This window comes from Lepisosteus platostomus, chromosome 24, assembly GCF_059453375.1.
Source record: "Lepisosteus platostomus isolate fLepPlt1 chromosome 24, fLepPlt1.hap1, whole genome shotgun sequence".
In the NCBI taxonomy this organism is placed as follows: Eukaryota; Metazoa; Chordata; class Actinopteri; order Semionotiformes; family Lepisosteidae; genus Lepisosteus; species Lepisosteus platostomus.
In genome coordinates this window covers 12,182,717-12,202,765 of record NC_142634.1, presented here as the reverse complement: position 1 = coordinate 12,202,765, position 20,049 = coordinate 12,182,717, and the positions used below count along the sequence as shown (strand labels likewise).

Genomic DNA, 20,049 nt, shown 5'->3' with positions numbered 1-20,049 from the left:
GCAGCCCTTTAGTGAATGAAGCCCTAAGTCCCAAAGAAATTAAACTTGTTTTATCCTAATCATGTCAGTTAATGTAAAAAATCTGTATACACAAGGAAAAAAACACTTTTTCCAAGCCAGCCTCCAAAAAAACCCAAAAAAAAACATGTTCATGAGTGTGTGGGGAGAATAAAGCAGAACTCTTTCATATTGCACTTTCACATTCTGATTTATTTTTCTTGTCTCTATTGATTTGCAATCTTTTGCTCTATACGATGCTTCTTTAGCCCCAAGGACAAAATGTATGGATCAGTGAGTGATTTGTTAATGAAGGCACAAAGACAAATAATCTAGTTAAACAACTAGGCTTAATAAATTCAGATAACATGGTGAAACTCACTCCTAAATCTTTTTCACAGGGACTAGCTCTTACTGTAATTTTCTTGCTGTAGTTGCTTTACTTCATACAATATATTTTTTTAAAGGATGTAATTTCAGCAGCATGACCTGTGCTGTTGTCTTTCAGAGTATTTTTTCAGTTACCTCTTCTGAGAGGGAAGTTAAGATATAATACCATGGAGTCTATATTAAAATTTTTCATAGAAGGATACTTTGTGAAAATTATATAATGATAAATTCGGCTGCTATAACTATAAGGTAGTGCAATAAAGAAACCGAACAATGTCCATCCACTTATCCCTTTTCTAACCTCTTATTTAATTCAGAGTTTCAGGGGAGCCAGAGCCTATCCCTGCAAACAACAGGTGCAAGGCAAGATTCATCGCAGGGCAAAAGATGGTACAAAATCGTTTGGTAAAATCAAGTTAGAAAGTGGAAATTAACTGCACACTGAAAAGTAAAAAGAAAGCTAAAACATAAGTTCTGAAGACAACCATGCTTGAAGAAGATGTGACAGCTGATATTATGGGTTTTCACAAAACTTTTGGCATATAAATAACATCTACTTGTCTTTTTAGTAAACCGTTTACCTTACATTAAAAAGCCAGCTCAGCACAGTTGATTGAAAGCGGAATTCTGGATGAACAGACTACAGCACATCACGTTTTCATCAGGTAGGCAAAAAGAAAAAATACCGATGTCTTTTACTTGGTTAACTTGCTTAACCATTAAGCAAAGGGTGTGGGATTTAAATATGAGCAAGTTATGCTTCAGCTTTACAATTCACTAATAAGAGCTCATTCAGAATATTGTCTTGTTTAGAAAGCAAATGAAATTTGCTTAACTTATCAGGATGGAGCTTCATAAAAAACTTCACATTTTATGTTTGTAAAAATAATACTTTCATTAACAGGTTTTTTAGCAATAATACCTTGCTTGATACCTTTCACTATCCAAACCTGAGCAATGAGTATTCCCAAGCTCCAGTACCTATTTTACACCCTTACAAACAACGTATTTAATAATACATGACTGTTTGTATAAGGTCCATGTAGAGACTTCATTTAGATATTTTTGGAAATACTAATTAGGCATGTCACACTAATATTAACCCCTTTATATTCTCCTAGCTGTGACAATGAAACCATCAATTTTTAAAGCCTTCATTATGTGCTCTTTAAGTTAATGATGATTTTCTTTATTCTGCATGAGCTGTCATGGTTTCCCTCAGGGGGTAATGGATGCACAGAAGGCATGCGCTTTCAGAAATATACATGTAACTTGGTTTAGCAGCAGCCATTTTCAATGCTGAAGATCCATGGCATTAAAACTAAAAGCTAAACATCCTTCTATCGCAAAATTGCAAAACTTTGTTAACCATTGTTTCCAGTCACTAAGGAAACATTGATGTTCGTTAGCTGACACAATATCAGCTATTGTTTCTGAGCAGTAAACAGTAATTTATAGTAAACATGTTTACTATAAATAAAGTTTAAATAGTCAAACAAACCAAGGAATATTAAGCATAAAATGTCAAAATAAGATTCCTTTTTATAGTATATAATGTACCTGTTGCATTGTTATATTGCTGTATTCTACCCTACTTGAATGTGTACCCATGACAATAAGTGTTAACACACTGTTTACTGTTTATTTTGTACTCCTGAGGCTGAGGACCTCCATCATTTCTTATTTCATTCAGCACTCCATCCTTAACAGAACTGGGAAAGGCACTGAGCACCTGGGAGTATCAAAGGAGTCAATCCCAAAAATCATCATCACAACTCTAAATAGTAAATTCAAAATTCTCATCTATTCATCTATTAAGCGGATAGACCAGACCCATGACAACAAAGAATAAGAAAAGCACAACATTACAAATAAGCAATAAAAAGGAAGAAAACATGAGTGATTATAACTATTTACTTAATAATTGAGTTATGAGTTTTGCTTCTTTCTTATTAACTATGAAATGCCAAGGACATTTCCCACCCTGTGTATAGACGATGACTATGTGAATACGCTTTGTTTTAATTAGAACAAGGAGAGCCCAGGGCTGGATTAGGTCACATTTCCTATAGGCTAGTTGTTGTACTAGTCATAAATGTCACAGCATATTATTTCCACCAAGGCTGACACTGAGGTGGCAAAGGCGCCTATTTAATTACACAATGAAATAATAGACCTGAGTGCAATACATGAATCAGCAAGGTGTTCTGAAGAACGGCAGAATAATGTCATGTCCTCTTTGACCACTATAATTAGCAAGCAAGTCGAATGAACCATGGAGCCTCCCAAATCAGTATAGGCATCTGAGCATGGAATGTCCCCTTTCAAGGGCAGAAGTGAAAAAGAGAAAACTCAGTGTGCTGACTGATCTATTTCACATCTGACATCTTTCAGAGTATTTGTGATGTGCTGATGTCACAGCAAAAACAGATCTGCAGCAGTTATTTGGAAAAAGTCCTTGAAGCCAGTTTGACTATGATGGAGATCAGATCGCTTTCCTCATATAAAGTACAGTGACTTATTTCTAGCACCATTTTGGTCTTTGCAAGATTCTCCTGCGAACGGATGTTCTGTGCTCCCTCTACGCTGCATGTGTTAGAGGCCAGGCATTAAACTTTGAAGGCCTACAAGACATTTTAGGCCGTGTGTAAATTTGAGAACTAACAACTTCACTTCACCAAGGTATATATTGTGCTTGCAAACAGAACTGTGCAGTTTGAGAAAGATTCCTTTCTCAAACTGATTCATGAGTCCCTGTGTCACAAGTGCAGGTCTGCTTTTTACCCTATGTAAGAGAATTGGAAAATAATTACAATTGTAGTTACAATTAGCTACAATAGTTACAATTGTAAAATAGAGCGAACATTGATGCACAATACTGCATTTATTGATACTGTGTATTTGGTGTTAACTTATTTTTTTTGAAAGCCTGGATGAGGAAGACAGAACTTTCTACGACAAACCAAAAGGCTGCTGCAATTGGGTTTTGTCTTTTTCCCTGAACATGTGTTAAACTCCAGTGATCACTGCTGTTCTATTCTTTCAGCAGTCACATGGTTCTGTCAGGCACGTCCTGAAACGTGCCAAGGAAATGGCCCCCACGTGGGATGAGGGTGCAGTGAAGAATCAGTCTTTCCTTTTACTTATTTACAGTACTAGCAGAGCAGGCTCATTTTACCATTACCTGGACCTCGCTGGTGAGAGTTTGATGGGATCATCATCCCCCTGTTGTCAATATTACATGCTAAAGGGTGGATTTTGTTCCCCACATATGCTCAATTTAATTCCACTATAAAAATGTGATGAGATACCACATTTACCTCAGCACTTTAGATACTTACCTTCCTCTCTTGGGGAACAAAAAATAGCATGACCAAAAGGCATTTTTCGCTGTGGTAATTAAATAATATCCCTTTACATTAGGTTATTCACAACCTTCATCTTTAAAAATAAACAGCATGCCATGCTGCAGCCTGTGTGCTAGGTTTCACATAATTTTGTTTTTCTGTTCACTAAACATCAGATGCCTTTTTGTCTCAATTTATTAGTTACCAGTTATTAGCGAGTCATAAATGCAAGATTTCAATCCACTGATAACTTTAGAAGCAGGAAATCATATTGCTAACACTAAATGACTAAAACTATGGTGGTTGAAATATTCAACTACATGATTTCCTATAGAATTAAACCACAGAGGAGCTAATCCTTTTTAGTTCATCTGTCAGCTCCTCACAGCCTCTTTAGCCACTTCAGAATCTAGAAAACAGCAGGCACGGAAATAACCTCTTCAAGTACCTATAGGTCGTATTAAGATTTCCTTTGAACATTTAGAATTATGCCTTGTTCTCTCTTTGAATTGGTCACCTTGTTCGTGCACTTTCATCGCATGTTGTTGTTATCCTGTTTGAGTCAGCTAGACGGCATTCCTAATGATTTCATATCACATTAATAACAAGCAGCAAGGTAATAACTGCGTTCCTGCTTGGCTATTGATTCACATGTTTAAATGGAACCAAATACTGTATTGATTGGAACTTTAAGAATTTAAGAAATAGAATTCCTCACGCTTTCCTGCTCATAAATTAGACAGGATTTGCTGGTTACACCATTCGTTTCCAAACTTCAAAGAAATCAAGCTGATCTTTACACCACTTATAATAATCTTAAGAAAAGGCAAGAAGAGTACCACACAGTCCAGACAATGAACTAAACACAGTACAGGTCAGTAACTAAATCCTTTGTTTTAGATCTAGTACACAAATGCCACTCATTTGATTGAATAACATTGTAAAATTTGTTGAACAGTCATCTATTCTTGAAGAAAATGAAAAAAAAAGCAGCATTAATTTTAGTACCAGATAAAAAAGATCTGTATTTCTTTGCTGGAATCTGCAAACAATAACAAGAAGACAGCATAGATTTACAATGCACATGACTTGCAATGTACTGTACACATACTGTACAATGCACCATGAGGTCATATCCATAATATTATCCATCAGACATACGTCACATTACTCACAATAGTGCAAAACAGCATTTCCTTTAAATTGTTAAGGCCAGTATATGATTAAAAATATTTGCAAGCACTTAAGGCAGCAAAAGCAAAATGAAGTACGAACGCTATGAAAGCAGTGAGACGATTTTACTCCACAAAGAAGATGAGTCATGACAGATTGAATTGTCAGAATCTAACATCTTCTTGACATATCTGCTAAAACTGATTTCAGGAGAACAGCTGGGAGAAATGGAGAGCTAAGTGACAGCGTGAGTACCCTACAGAAAAAAGCACTAATTGTGGGGAGAGGCAAAGGAGACACTAGACACAGTAAGGAGCCCAAAAAAACTGATAGACACAGTTTAGAGAGAGGGGGTTTGATAGCAACTCAATGCAGTTCTCCAGCTGAAACATAACTACTCTTCTGATACATATTTTATAATAACGGTTTATTATAAAACGCTATTTTACAGGACCTGGGCAGTTCACAGTCATAATTTATTTTAGTGTGACTTGGGAGTAATATAACTTTGTTGTGCAGTGGTTTCACTTGATTTACATTACATTAGAGAGCCACATAATTATTTAGATGCACCAGCTATCAAGCTACCAGCTTGTAAAATATACAAGGATTAACAGACTGTAGGTGTTAGCTGTGTTGATATTAGAAGGCATTGGGTGAGTTATATCACAAACCACCACAGTATGCACAAAGAGATTTGTTTTTTACTTCAAGGAAAATGGAAATATTCTTAATAAGATTGATATAAGTACTCTTTCACGAGGAAAGGCAGCAGCCAAAGTTTTGTAATAGTAGACTACATTCATTTATTGAATGTAGTGAAAACTTTGGCTTAACCCACTTGGCTGAGGGCCACAGGACGAGGAGGCCGGGAGCCCCATGTATGGTGAAAAGGTGACCAAGGGGCAGCTGCAGAGGTGGTGAACGCGAGCGAGGAAGAAGAGAGGGTGACATGTGGTACTGTATATATGTGGATTAGGTGTATATTGCGACAGATGAGCTTAATTAGTTCAGCTGCCTTCATTTCTCCCAAACTTTTGTTAGAACTCCATTAGGTATTACCTGTGACCCCATTTTGGATAAAGCCGTTAGAAAATGGTGGATTATTTAAATTAATATTAAATAATCAATATTAATTTTAGTAAAGCTGTCACTTTTTTAATATATAATCAAAATCATTCAGTGAAAAACTTTAAGAAACACTTTTATGACTCATTTTGGACTACGTGCTCAGAGAAATAGAGCCATAACAAGAGAAGATAAGAGAAATAGCTCTCCACCACTACTACCTATCCCAGCCTCCAGAATCACGACTGGCTGGCCTTAACAGGCTTTACAGGAAATGAGAAGGTCACAGATCACATCAAACCTGCTGCCTGTCTTAAACCTGTCAGCTCTCTGAGAAAGAAAAGAGAGACCTAGAAGGTAAGTAAATGCAGAGGCAAATTGGTATTTCATAGCTAGCTGTTTGCACTTCTTCACTGCTGTAGTGAAGAGTGAAGAAGAGCAAATTCCATCCACTTTCCCTCTAATTATATTTCCTTTCATTTATTTTTTATTATATCAGATTAAAGACTTTAAATTTCTATTCCCTTATCTGCATTATGAAAGATTTAATGTTCATTTTCAATTCAATTAAAACATAACTGACAGCAATCTAAAATGCATTGCCTCTTGTGGTTATCCAAAGTCAAATTCAGACTTACCACATTCATTTTTAGACAACACTTCAATTTTCAACAAATGTTGTGAGTTATTTTTAAGAGAAGACAAAAAATGAAAGGTTGATATAATGTAAAAGTAGTTTATGGACTGAGATCCTTTTCATTAAATACCTAGTCTAGAATTGTGCAATATTGCACTCTGTACCTGGAACTGGGCTTCTGTTTAACTGTCTGCTGTCATTGGTAATTAGGAAGCACAGCAGAATTCACAAATAGAATTAACTTTAGGATCAAAAACATCTGAAAAAAACAGGTGGATTTTTTTATTGTTACCAGCTGTCACTGGAACCAATGACCTCTGAAATGGAGGCAGAAGTCATGTGAGGCCATTGGTGTGAAGACTTTCCAAAGGGAGCTGTAACCCTTGCCTTATACCAATGCCATGTTTGTCCAGTGGGCGCAGTCATTCAAAACTGTAAAACAACACCATCCTCTATGACCGCAAGATTATTCCTGCTTATTAAATTATGCAGCCTAACAAATAAGCATCCTTTCCAGGAGTGTGCAGCTTTCCTTTTCCTGTCATTAACTATACAACTAGAAAACATTTAAATATTGATTGTGTATTTCCATCTTATCTTTACAGTCATACCAAACTGCTTGAAAGCTATTCTGATCAAAATGAGCAAGCTACAGTATGTTATAACTTTAGATTATCACACTGCAGAGGAAAAGACAATAAAAATATGTTCTGGTTCAGACTCCATGCTTTAAAAAGTACTTCATCGCAGCTTGAAGCAGAGTGTAATGTATCATCAATTTCTTTGCAAGATGATTAAAATCTAAACATCTCTACCTCTGTTTTTTTTTTTACGAAGCAAAAGATTTTGCAGGAGATCCAGAATCCCCATTACAAAATACAAGGAGTTTGTGTGGGTACGACATATCAGTTGCGTGCTATCTGCAGCCGTGTGAGGGTGCCACTTGAGGGGATAATCTAAATTTGACATACAGAGCACTTGGATGGATGACCTCAGAGAAAATCAGGTACGCTGGGAAGCTGTCAGAGTGGCTCAGCAGGAGTTCACTTTCTTCAAAGCTTAACCAAAGTCCCCACATGGTGTTAAATGTAACTACTCTATTAGAGATGCTGACCCTCAGTGGAGGATTCAAATCAGCATCTGTTCTCCTCTCAGCAAATGCACCATCCCCTAGCAACCCTCAAAAAAAGACCCTTAAGCCACTTCTAACAATCATGGTGATGTTAAAGGCTTTTTCAATAAAATTATTTTTGTTTTAAAGGTGGGTGGAAATGAGGTCTGGGTTAATTCAGTCCTTACTTACAGTAGCTTATGTTATTATAAATAATACTTTTCGGATGAACTTTTAAACATGAACTGAGGCGGGTTTTTTTTTTTTTAAGACAGAGCTAAGTCACAAAATCAGTGACAATGATTGCCTGTCAATTTTGTCACTTTTTAGAGAACAAAGATTCAAGAATTTCATTTTTCCTTCAGTGTTTCATTTTGCTCTTGCATTAGTGAGCTTCTCCTCAGTATTATTAAGCTACCTGTATATCGTTCTGTATCATTTTAACACTTGTGCGCATAAATATTAAAATATTTAAATGTTAAATTAAAATGTCTACCTGTTCATCTTCCAATGCAGCCCATTGCAGCCTTTTGCACTATTCACTACCTTAATTATTCTGTTGATTACATGGATAATGAATTAAATACTTATGAAGCTGGGTGGAGCAAAAATGCGCAGTGTATTGGATTAGAGGAGCCCTGAACCAGACTGTTCCTCACACTACCTTCCTGCTTGAGATCAGACTTCAAAATCTCACATTATCCTGCCAGACAAGAACCTAATTGCCTAATCTTGAATTCAAAATTTTGATCGTCTTAATTCTAAAAAAAAAAAAACGGAAATATAAGCACAATGTGATCTGTGTTTCTATTGGAAAATCATACCAATTAGCAATATCAGCGTCGAGGTAGCAGGGGGCGAAGTGGCGTACCAGAATGCAAACACATTAGGCTTCTTATGATTGAAAGAACATGATTTTCAGGTTCAAATGCATAATTTCAGATAAAAGTCCCTCCTTATCAAGGTTAATTCATATGCAATTTTTGTCTTTTACCCAACATTGACACTATACAGAACAGCCTAAACCTCATCTTCAAATTACTCAAGAAGAGACAAGTTGTATCTTTACAAATATCTCTACAAACCATCTAATTCTTCTAATTATCAGTAACGGAGGAAACTGTGGTTAGATAAGCACAGTATCGGTGGTTCTAAAACAAATTACACAGAGAGAGTTTAATGGTTTGAAACTTTGAACAACTTTTTTGCTATCTTACCATAACAGTTCAGACCACTTTTACCTCAGAGCAGAATTGTGCCCTGAAGATATGTCTGTGCTTTAACCTTCGTTACTTTGTGCCACTAGGCCTTGATTCCTTCTTAGATGATGTGCTAAGTTCAGACACATATTATCTTCTTAATTTATTTGGGGAATATCTATGTTCTTGGATAACAAACCAAATAGAAGAAAAAAAGTAATACAGTACACAGTATGCTTAGAGCATCTTTAGTATCATTATGGGAATTCCAGTTGGTTAAAAACCTTTGGCGTGGGACATCCTTGACATAATAATGCTCACAAACATTAGCTATCATGTGCCAGGATATTACAGTTAAATTTAATTGCTTAATTTATTATATTACTAAGTTATAGCAGCTTACCTTCTTAATGGCACAAAGTTTTGATGTATGCATGCTATGTATTGCAATCAGAAAACTGCAGTTGTATTACATACTAGGCAGACAATCATTCTGTTTTCCAATTTATTGTTACCAAACTTAAAGAGAGAATAAAAGCCAAATCTGGACCAAATAATTATGTTTTGAGGGTAAGATGAAACCCTATACTCAAGATACAATAAATACTTGACAGAACTATCCTTAGAATTATCCTTAGTGGGTGTGAGCTTCAAGATGTTGAGATTGAGATTTTAAAATCCATTCAAAAACTCTGTGTCTGAGAAATGCATACTTGTATTATGATTTTACATTTCTTAAAACTTAATTCAGGTGACTACAGTTTGGAACGCTAACTATGTCATTCTCTGAATGTGGTTAGAAATTGATACTGAAACTTGATAAAAGGTTTCTTTACCTTTCCTTTTACCTTTGCCTCGATAATCCTTCAAATCAATATTTAAATTAATAGACAAATAATGTTGATCATCCACAGTTCCTTTAATAGTGTTTAAAATATAGTCCTTTGTATGTGTATTTCCAAGAAGAAAAGACCAGAACTATATTTTATATTCTGAAGATTAGATGCATCAAAATGTGGACAACAGCCATCATAAATTCAATCAAGTAGTCAGAGAGATAGTAACCTCTATATGTGGCCTTTTTTATAATAGTGCTTTGCGAAGTGACAGCCAGGTTAAAAAGCAGAGTTATTTATCACTCTGCTAACAAGCTTATAAAAAATAAATGAATATTTTACACTCTTGATAAAATGAGTTATATTATATATAATGTTAAAAGTTACATTCTTTCAAAAAGAAAAAAAATCAGGGCCATGAGCAGATTTAAATTTTAATAACTTTGATTTAGCAGAAAGAATTATTTGGCAGGAAGAATGTAAATCAAGTACAGCATGCTCCTCTTACTAGGAAAAGGAACTTTTGAATGTCTGTTCTTAACTCTGAGTAGAAGCCAAGACCTGAATTCACAGCTTTTGTCAAATACTATGCACTTTGTTTAAAATTAATGATGCTACACTTGTGTTTTTCCATCTTCTATGTTTTATGCTCTGGGGGTACATCAACGTGAATATATATATATCACATATTGTATATGTGAAAATATTCTGTGAGTCATTATGTATCAATGTGCTTAGTTTCCAGATTTCACAGTTGCAATCAAGTACATCTGCCAAAACACTAATGGTGTTAGCTTTATTATGTACTAATCTGCTTGATCAGTAAATACTATGCCGTCTCCCTGCACTTATGATACAGACGGTTTCTGAGGTGGAAAGATAGTATTCCACTTCTCTTCTGCTACATTTCAAATAAGCTTTACCCTTGCCTTACAAATGCTGTCTAAATGTGTCCTATTCCCACTGGCTATGCACTTATTTAGCTAGAATTAAATGATTATGTTCATTTCCAAGGGGGGGGGTCATTACTTAAAATACTGTATTGCCCTTTCCCTCGTTACTTCCCAGCTGCTAAGTACTATACCTGAGCAAACTCTGAAGGGTGAATATTATAGACCTGAAATATTATGTTAGAAACAGTATGTGTGTAAAAACAATTCACTGGGTGGGTTCAGTGTGAGAACGTAACCTTTCACTAGTAGAGATCACATTACAAACTAGGCTGGCAACAGTGTAAATGAATATTTTATATTGAATAAGAAAGAACATGTTTTCCTTCTATGTTAATTTCCTCTTTGCAAGGATTTTTACACAAGTACACAAGGATAAGATATTCACATAAGAATAACATGGAATTGCCATTTACATAGAGCCATCTGACAAACTTCAATTTGATAGTTAAGGTAGTTCCTTTACAAATTGGACTTTTGAATAATGCACTTGTTGGCCTATATTCACTTTAAATTAAGGAGACTATATTTACAGTATATGAACAATGCTGGCATTTGAGATCAGCTGTATTTACAGTCTTGTACTTTACTTTTTAATTTTCAGTTGTTCCATATAATTAAACATTCAGGACTGGGAATGTTTAAAATATTATGCATGCCATAATTAGAGACATAGCCTTAGAGGCTAATAATCAATGTATACACTGATGGAGGGTAAAAGAACTCCCCGCAGTTAAGACGTGAATCATACAGTTAAACGCACATTAATAAAGTATGTTGGTGGTTATTAATAAATAACAGTTTTTTCACACATCCCTTTATATAATCTCTTTTTTTTTCTTTGCAGTCACTTCACCCCATAAGCATCAAATTTTATTAGCATAAAGAGGGAACGCTAAATACTAAACTGTTTCCTCCTTTCCCTAAAAACTGCAGATTCAGAACCTTGTTCATCATCGCATCCGCCCCTTCTGGTCTTGAATGGCAAAGGCTGTGCTTTGAATTCGAGATATATTTGATGTCTCTGTAGGTGTCGTGCTAATGACTTAATCAGATTTGTGTTGAGACAGTCTGCATCCTTCGTGAAGCACTGACTGGTTCCAAGGCACCACAGAGCCAGGCTGCCCTGGCTTTCTAATGCAATCAGCTGCCAAGACACTGAGTACTCAGCAGCAAAGTCCTTCTATTATCCCCGCTGGCTAGTGGGCTGGGATTGAACAGGGCTGTTATTTCATATAATACACTGGCACCGAATTTTGTTTTAAACACACAGACTGTGTAGTCAGTATACATACTGTATATCTACATTTCTAGCATATGGATGAATATATAAATCAAAGAGCCCTATTGCATCAAGGCCGCTGGGATAGTATTAAAGCTACAGATTAACCCCATGACTGCTTAGTACAGTTCCCACACTTCATGATAACGGAAAACTGTGGAATCTATATTCATAAAAAAACTAAATTTGGATCTGAATTTATAGGGGCGCTTTTTACATTCATATTAACACTAATGCTATCAATATAGAGATTTTATTTTACCTCCAGAGTGTTTAGTGCTTAATGAAAGTTCTTAGTCTGAGAAAAAAGAGCTCTATAAGGACGAATAAGGTATGTGATCAATATTTTATCCTTTCTTTTACTTTCTCAAAGTTTTTACAAATACATCAAGTGTCATACTTGTTAGGTTCCCATTTTGAAAAATGTTTTGAAAAAAACAGCCACTTCACAAATTCTATTTTGCCACAGAAAACTAAGCAAAATTCTAGGTTTAACATCGTTGGCATAATCTTTTACATAGACGTTTAACTACAGATTTAAAAGTCATTATGGAAATTTGCACCTGTAATACTAATTAAAAGACTGTTGGATAAAGCCCACAGGAAGATTCACTTCCTTTTACTCACTTATCATTTAGCACAGTCCATTCGGTTGATAATTACTTTGTTTTTCATTGGAAGTAAATGACTTAATTCCAAATAAATAATGAAGTTAATTTCTCACATTCAAATTAGGCTGAAAAAGAAACCAAAGCTGACACACCTGGATTGGTTAAGATAATCATTGCTGTACATTTAAAGTGAAAGAGGTTCAGTATTGTTTACAGAGGTCCTTTAACAATAACATTATCAAGAACCTGAAAATAGACCCGCTTGGACAAAACCTGGGTTGGTTACACAGGATTTATGAACCTTGAACTTATCCCTTTGTTATGAATCCCACAATGGCATTTCATTTTCTAAATGATATTAAAGTGCACAAACTCTGCCTAAATTCAGAGACTGCTGCTTGCCTTGTGATGATACAACTATATTCAGTTTTGAAAAATGCTTGTCGGGAGCCAGCAATCCGTTCAACACATTAAAACAAGGGATAATCAAATTATTTAAGCTGCAAAAACCAAGTGGTGTGGATGCCGAACTGGTCTAATTCCATTAAAAAGATGTAAACATTATCTGATGGAGGCTTGCATGTGGCAATTTGATTGCACAGCTGCTCTTAATGTTGTACATGTGGAAACAGCCTCGTCTGACAATGCAGTCTTTGCTTTAATGACACTCCATCCACTAAACACATTTTACAAATGCTGCCTTCATGCATTTCAAATTATGTGCAATTTGAATATGAAAATGATTAGACAAGGTATTTCAAGAGAAGTAATAAAAATAGATAAACCCTTTAGGGGAAATCATTTTTTTGCTGCATCAGTATTTTGTCTTAATTGTGGGTTTAAAATGCTATGACATTTGCATAAGAAAGAAAGTGTTGCAGGATTAAACATTTTGATCACTACTGTGCTGATCAAATAGCCTGATATTTTGACTAAACAAAATAATAAAATGTTATGTTAACCAGATGAGCTAACTAAGAACAACTTGTCATTTGTAGTAATAACAAGGGGGGGACGTGCAGTATTTTACTGGAGCAATGTGGGGTGAAGTACCTGGCTCAACAGCAGTGCCTGGGATCTATGTAAAATGTAATTTATTTGATCGATCATTAATATGTTTACTAAGGGATTGTCAAGACATTTAGTCCATTTGGACCACCACTCAAATACTAAATTATTTCAATTCCTTTAACTCCTCCTATTACTTGTATTCTGGCTTGAGTGGAGTGCATTTTAAACAGAAACCTGCTGTCTAAGACTGGTCAGAAATAACTGTTGTACGCGACATCCCAGGAATAACTGAAAGGTGGTAATAACATGATCAGAAACAGCCACTGTGCCATAAGTGGAAGTATTTTCTATGATTCCAATATGTAAGTATCACCCACACATGATAATAATGTACTGTAGGGTGACCATGGCTGTAGCTGGAATGTAAAACTCCCTGTAAGACTGTTGGAATTCAGGACTGTGTGGAGCATGCACCTTTTGTGCATCTTCCCCCAGTGCCCTCTGGAAATGGCCTTTTTCTGTCACAAATGAAAGCTCATCTAAAATCTTCACTGAACTGCACTGTGACTCCTTGCATCCTTACACTTTGAGATTTATCAAGGTTTAAAATATCAACTCTGTATCCATATTATTGCCAAAAAATAATTCTGCGAAACCTGATGAATACCCTAGGACCAACACATACAGACATGATTAATGAAGCTGTGTTACAGATTAAATAGGTAAATTTTCCCTTGCCTTGGAGGGGCAAATTAATTAATTTAAACATGTATGGGACTCATTAGAGGCTTGCTTGAATGGCACCTGAGACACAAAAATATTGTAAGAGAAATTTTGAGAGAGAGAGAGAGATAGTATCAAAACAAATGCTGTCCTCCAAAGATGGGGGGATAATGATAGGAAAAAACTTCCAAGTGCAAAACCGTAACCAGTACTCTACACTGCAGTCCCTAATTTGAATAGCAAAACAAGCCTCCTCACATGGCTTGAGCACATGCATAGCCTAAGTTCTTTCTTTAAACTGTTCTGCTTAAAAACACAAAATAATTTGAGCTAAATGACCATTATTACCGCAGGATAGTTCAGACAGACAGCATATAGACCCTGAAGCTTTGACAAACCAGGAAAGCAGAAGTTGTTTTGTGTTCTACCATTGAAAAAGGTTCTATGTATAACATGCAAGTCATAATTATGCATAATACAATTATATATAATAGAGGCAGGTAACAGTTTTAGAATTGATCCTGATGTTTAATTATACACAGACAAAGGTTAGTAAAGAAGGAAAATTGATTCTGTATTCGTCTTGTGCTTTGCAATACTTCTTAAGAGCTAATTAAAAATGAACATGATGCATTTTTGCCAGCTGTCATCCATAATTCTCTTCTTTTGCATTATTTTCATTAATTTACAGCTCTCATGAGATGAACACTGTGACGCTGCAGAAAATATTAATAAAAACAAAACCACCCATTCATGCTTGTTTTGCACAGTAGTTATGAACTGTAGATGATAGAATTATTCTTTGCTGCGTTTTCTATACAAAACAGGCACAGTACAGACAATGAAAGGGACACTGGTCTGCACAACTAACTGTTTTCCTTCAGGATTTTAGCTCTCAAAGGACCACTGATTTTGAAGGTCACTGTTCTGTAGCACAGCTGGCCTGCAGATGAGTCCATCATCAGCTTAGCATTTTACTCACAGCTTCAGCAGCCTGGTAGCTTTAATGATGGTTTAACTATTTTGCATGACTTACAGGCACAAACCCAGAATGCTGAGCAGAATGCACAGAGCATGATAGAATCATTTCGGTTGCATTTCTCCCACCACCCGGACACGTGAAATAACTGTGTTAAATGCTTTGTATTTTAAGATATTGTAGCATAGAAATCTAGTATTAAGAATAAAGCCTTTAGACTTCCTGAAACAGACAGATAATATTTAATTGTCTAATATAGGCAACCTAAAGGGAGTATCCCAGTTAAAGAAACCTTTATAAGAAAAAATTGCATTATGTTGAATACCATATTTTTTACTTGCTGTTGGAGTTCTTTTGCTGGGTTTTTCGGTTAAGACTGTAGTTTGATTGCTGCAACAAGATAATGGTTAACTGCACTGCAAACTTTACAGATATTGAGCTCTCTTTCTCACTGCTGAAATTGTGACTTTAAAAATTCAGATATGAAGACATTTTCTAAAACAAACACCAGAAAAGGACTCACCTAAATAAATATATGTAAGTAAATGATCTAATACAAACAATTAGTAAACGACAACGATCAAAATATTTTAGTGGGCCCATCAAAGACATTTGTCCGTACTACTAAGGTTTTTTATTAATCAAGCAGTCTATTGTAATTGAATAGGAAACATAATTCAAAACACAAGGGGAAAACATTAGGGGAAATACTTTAAAAGTATTTAAGAAAGACGGATTGACCTTTACGGTTACTTATATATTACAGAGATCTGTGTGCATCTTTGGAATAAATACATAACTAAAACAATATTAATCTGGGTCATTAATATTATAATATACAAAAAATATAAAAAAACAATTATATTTTATAAAAGAAAAAAACATTGTAGTCTGTCAATTTTCTATTGTTACTTCATTCTTCTTAACACACAAGCATGTTGGTTATTGCTGTTACTATGACAACAGTTCCAACGGTTACCTAAAACAATGCTGCACTGTCAGGTGAAGATGTCATTATAATTCTGCTAGACCCTTTATCAGGTGCATGCAATTGATCTTTTTTAAAAACAAAACACTGATCTATTTACTGCACACACTGCAAAACAGCACAACTTAATGACATTGGAACAATCACATTTGCCATGTCATGGTCTCCTAGCAACTAACAGGTAAAACGTTACAGCTTTGTAGCATACTCTTCTGTGCCCGTGTTGTCACATTATGATTAATGGAACAAACAAAGGAAATATTACTGTTAGGTTAAACTGATGCAGTATGACAGCTAATTATTTTTCAGTCTGTCATTGTTTTACTAACATCCAAAAATAATGTCTTTTCCAAAACATTGTTCTGAAACTTTCAGCTAGGTAGGCAAAATAGAAAGATAGAGAAACAGACATAAGAGTATAGAGCAGTAGTTCTGTTATTCTGGTATTTGCTCCAGCAAAGTAAATTTCCTTTTGGCTCTTAAAAGATCTGGGTAATCGACACTGTATCAGTTTCTGAGTTTCAGAACTCCCGTCAGTCAAGTGCGCTGCCTGTAAGAGGTTCACCCAACTGAACCTCTTACGAAAGGAAGGATAAAGAGCTCACTGTGGGTGCATCTGTTGCAGTGTCATTCCCACCCGTGTCTGTTCATCATCAATTGGCCAACCATCAAGAGCTTTTTAGTCAGAAATAATGGCTGACAAGTTGAGGAGAGACTGCATCAGAGACTGTATGCTGAAGTTGTTAGAAACAGTACTCTTAAATAGGATATTTTTGACACTCTATCACTGAATTACTGAAGAAACAAGTTCAATAAAAGTCTAATCAAGCTAAGCAATTAATCATGAACTAATCAAGCTAAGCAATTAAATCACAGGCAAACAGCTGGAAAATTATCACACATTTGCCTGTTCAGCATGAAAAATGTAACTGAACAAACAATACTATTTTTTCTATTGTGCTGAAACATATACCACCCAAGAGTAAAATACCCCATTTACACTATAGGCTCACCAATACATCTCCACTGGTGGCATTTTAGCTGTGCAGTTACTGCCTTATTTAGCAAGAAAAATAGCTGGTAAACATAACATAAAGACTATGGCAAAATGTTTTAGTCTTGTTTTTTATGAACATAAAATATAATATGATTTTAAAAGAACAGGAGATCATTTTGTTTGATATAGTGCGACTGATTTTTTTTGCAGTTAGTAACTGAAGGCATAACAATATTTAGTGGATCACAACCACAGATGCATATTGCCTGAGAACAGGGTATAGTAAACTGCTGAAGCTTGCTTTGCTTATAGCTCAACTATACGGGTGTTTAACCTTAATACACCCTTCTGAAAACAAAAAAACAAAACATGACTGATATAAAACAGATCTACCCCTATTTTATTACATGATGGAGGAAGAATAGCCATTTTCCCTTCATTTTGAGTATAATAGACATACTCAAAGGAGTATGATGCAGTCCATCATTAAATGACATTAATAGCATACTGCAAAAGAATAGCACTGTGAAATGACAAGACAAGGACTGTAAATTAAATTAAACACATGCATTTTACTTATTAGTGTTCTCTCTGCTCTTTGCTTAAGCTGTCAGGCAGAGCTGAGAATTTCATTCCTAGTCAATATCTTTCTCTACCAAACTGGACAGAGGAAGAGCCCTCACTGCTTGGTATTATGGGAGAGGATGATAATTGTCTCATAATCAGAACTTAGCTGCACTCATTTAAAAGTACTAATAGGAGAATTAAGATTCTCAGGGAGTTCTACAGTAAGACAGACTCCTATATAGCAGAAAGAAGAGGGGCTGACATATGCCATGCATTCTGAAGACTTTCCTAGATTTCCAAGTAGTACTTGACTACAAAGACTATTAAGCACGTTGCTCAGATGTACAGTAGATTTAAGATGATTGAATTAAAGATCTAAACATAAACAAAATATTTGAACTATTAGAGCACACACTGGACAATGCAGTACATCATTGCTTTTGAGGAGCTTCCCTTCATATAAAATGCTAGAAAACAGTAATTAGTCAAATGTAATGAACTGCATTTCTACAAAGATTGCATCCCAAAGGATCCCAAAGTGATCTACACATCAGAAAGGATCCATCTCATCTTCCATTGAAGGGCACACCCACCAGGAGGAAGTGTGGCAGCCATTCTGTGCCAGCAACCCCAGTGCGCAGCTGATTGTGTAAAGAGATGTTCCTTTACAAGGTGAATTACGGAGAAGCCAGGACATAAGGAATCAAACTCCTTTTGGATCTTTAAAGACCAAGCAGGCAGGACTTCAGGTTCATGTCTTGTCCAGATGTTTCCACTGCCTACAGCACCAGTTCTCTGATCACCCCATGGGGGCACTGGTCTGGAAACTGTGGTCCAGAGAGACAAGAGTCACCTACAGGGCCTTGAACCAGCAACCTGACTGCCCCCATCAAAGTCCTGTCCAGCCACAACCTTCCTTGGCTTCTGAGATTTGACAGGATCAGGCTAGAGTGGTAGAACGCCACTGTTATGAGGACTATAAAGAACTTGCTTGTCTGATTTTTCTACTGCTTTACTGCATTGCTTGATCACTGCTTAGTAACATACCTAGGACAAGAGTGAAGCCCATATTAAGAAAAACATTTAGCTGGAGTAAAAGTATATACTGTACATTTATGCTTCTCATAGAAGTGACAGGTGAAGATCTGCTGTTACTATAAGTGATTTGTGGAAATCACTCTGTACTAATAGTAGACAAATGGTTCTACAGTACACTAGTACTACCAAATATGAAAATACATTAAGCTTTTAAATAGCATTCTATTTCTAGAATATCCTCTTAGGTTTTTTTAGACTTACTATAGCCCACAGAGCTGAGGAATACATTAGTCTCAAAGGCTTGTTATGTGTTATCCCTGCTCTGTATACCCTTACGAAACAGCACCTTTCATTTTGCAACTGGTTATCTTTTTCATTAACTGTCAAAAGGCAACCCTTGACTTCCAAAATGTTGTCACCTCCTACACGGATGTAAAGGTTTGAAACCCATTTTGATCTTTCTAGCAATTAAAATTCTTGTAGATCTCCGACGTCTTTTTATTTGATATTCTTCAGGCAGCACCATTCAGATTTACAAATCAAACATAATCCAAAATACAAACACAGTACTGTGGCACTTTTCACAAGTTATGAAACTGCTGTTTCAACAAAATCAAAGCAACTGTTCAGTTTAAAGAGCACTGACCATGAAATCCCAACTATACTTAAAATATACTCACCAGTAATTTATATTGTTTCCTCTCTTGGTTCAGATCTGCTGCTTCAGACTTAAAGGCTCTGCTCTTTTCTCCTAAAAGCTGGACCCCATGAACTTTTTTTACTGTTTCAGCTGGGAGCTGCGGGAGCTGAGCCTCATTTTTCAGCTGCTGGGGGACAAAAAAAGAAAAAAAGAGAAGTGAGCTCTAGAACTTTTTCAGTACCAAAAGCAAGGTGATCCACCCACCCATGGTCTTGTGGAGAAGGTTTATGATCGTGTTTATCTACCCAACCATGGCTCATCCTGAACATATTTCAACAAACAAACTTGATAACTAAGGCAATAAAGCTACCGTAATTGGGGTTATTCACATGCAAAAACATATGGTGTTATCTGCACAATGGTTTATGAGCCAATTGTAATAAAAAACAGCAACTTTTAAACAATTTTCCTGGAAAACATTTATATAAATGTTATATAAACAGTA

The 20,049-nt window shown here is 35.8% G+C and overlaps 1 protein-coding gene across 3 annotated transcripts in view; it reads right to left on the bottom strand.

Annotated features, from left to right (window-relative positions):
- The window catches only part of LOC148641680 (RIMS-binding protein 2-like), a 121,339-nt gene extending 101,611 nt beyond the window's left edge, over nucleotides 1-19,728 (bottom strand). For all 3 annotated transcript variants that reach the window (XM_088617778.1, XM_088617786.1, XM_088617779.1), the window contains exon 1: nucleotides 19,585-19,728. The gene's annotated coding sequence lies outside the window, so the exon portion shown is untranslated. The remainder of the gene's footprint in view (nucleotides 1-19,584) is intronic.
- Nucleotides 19,729-20,049: the final 321 nt, after the last annotated feature.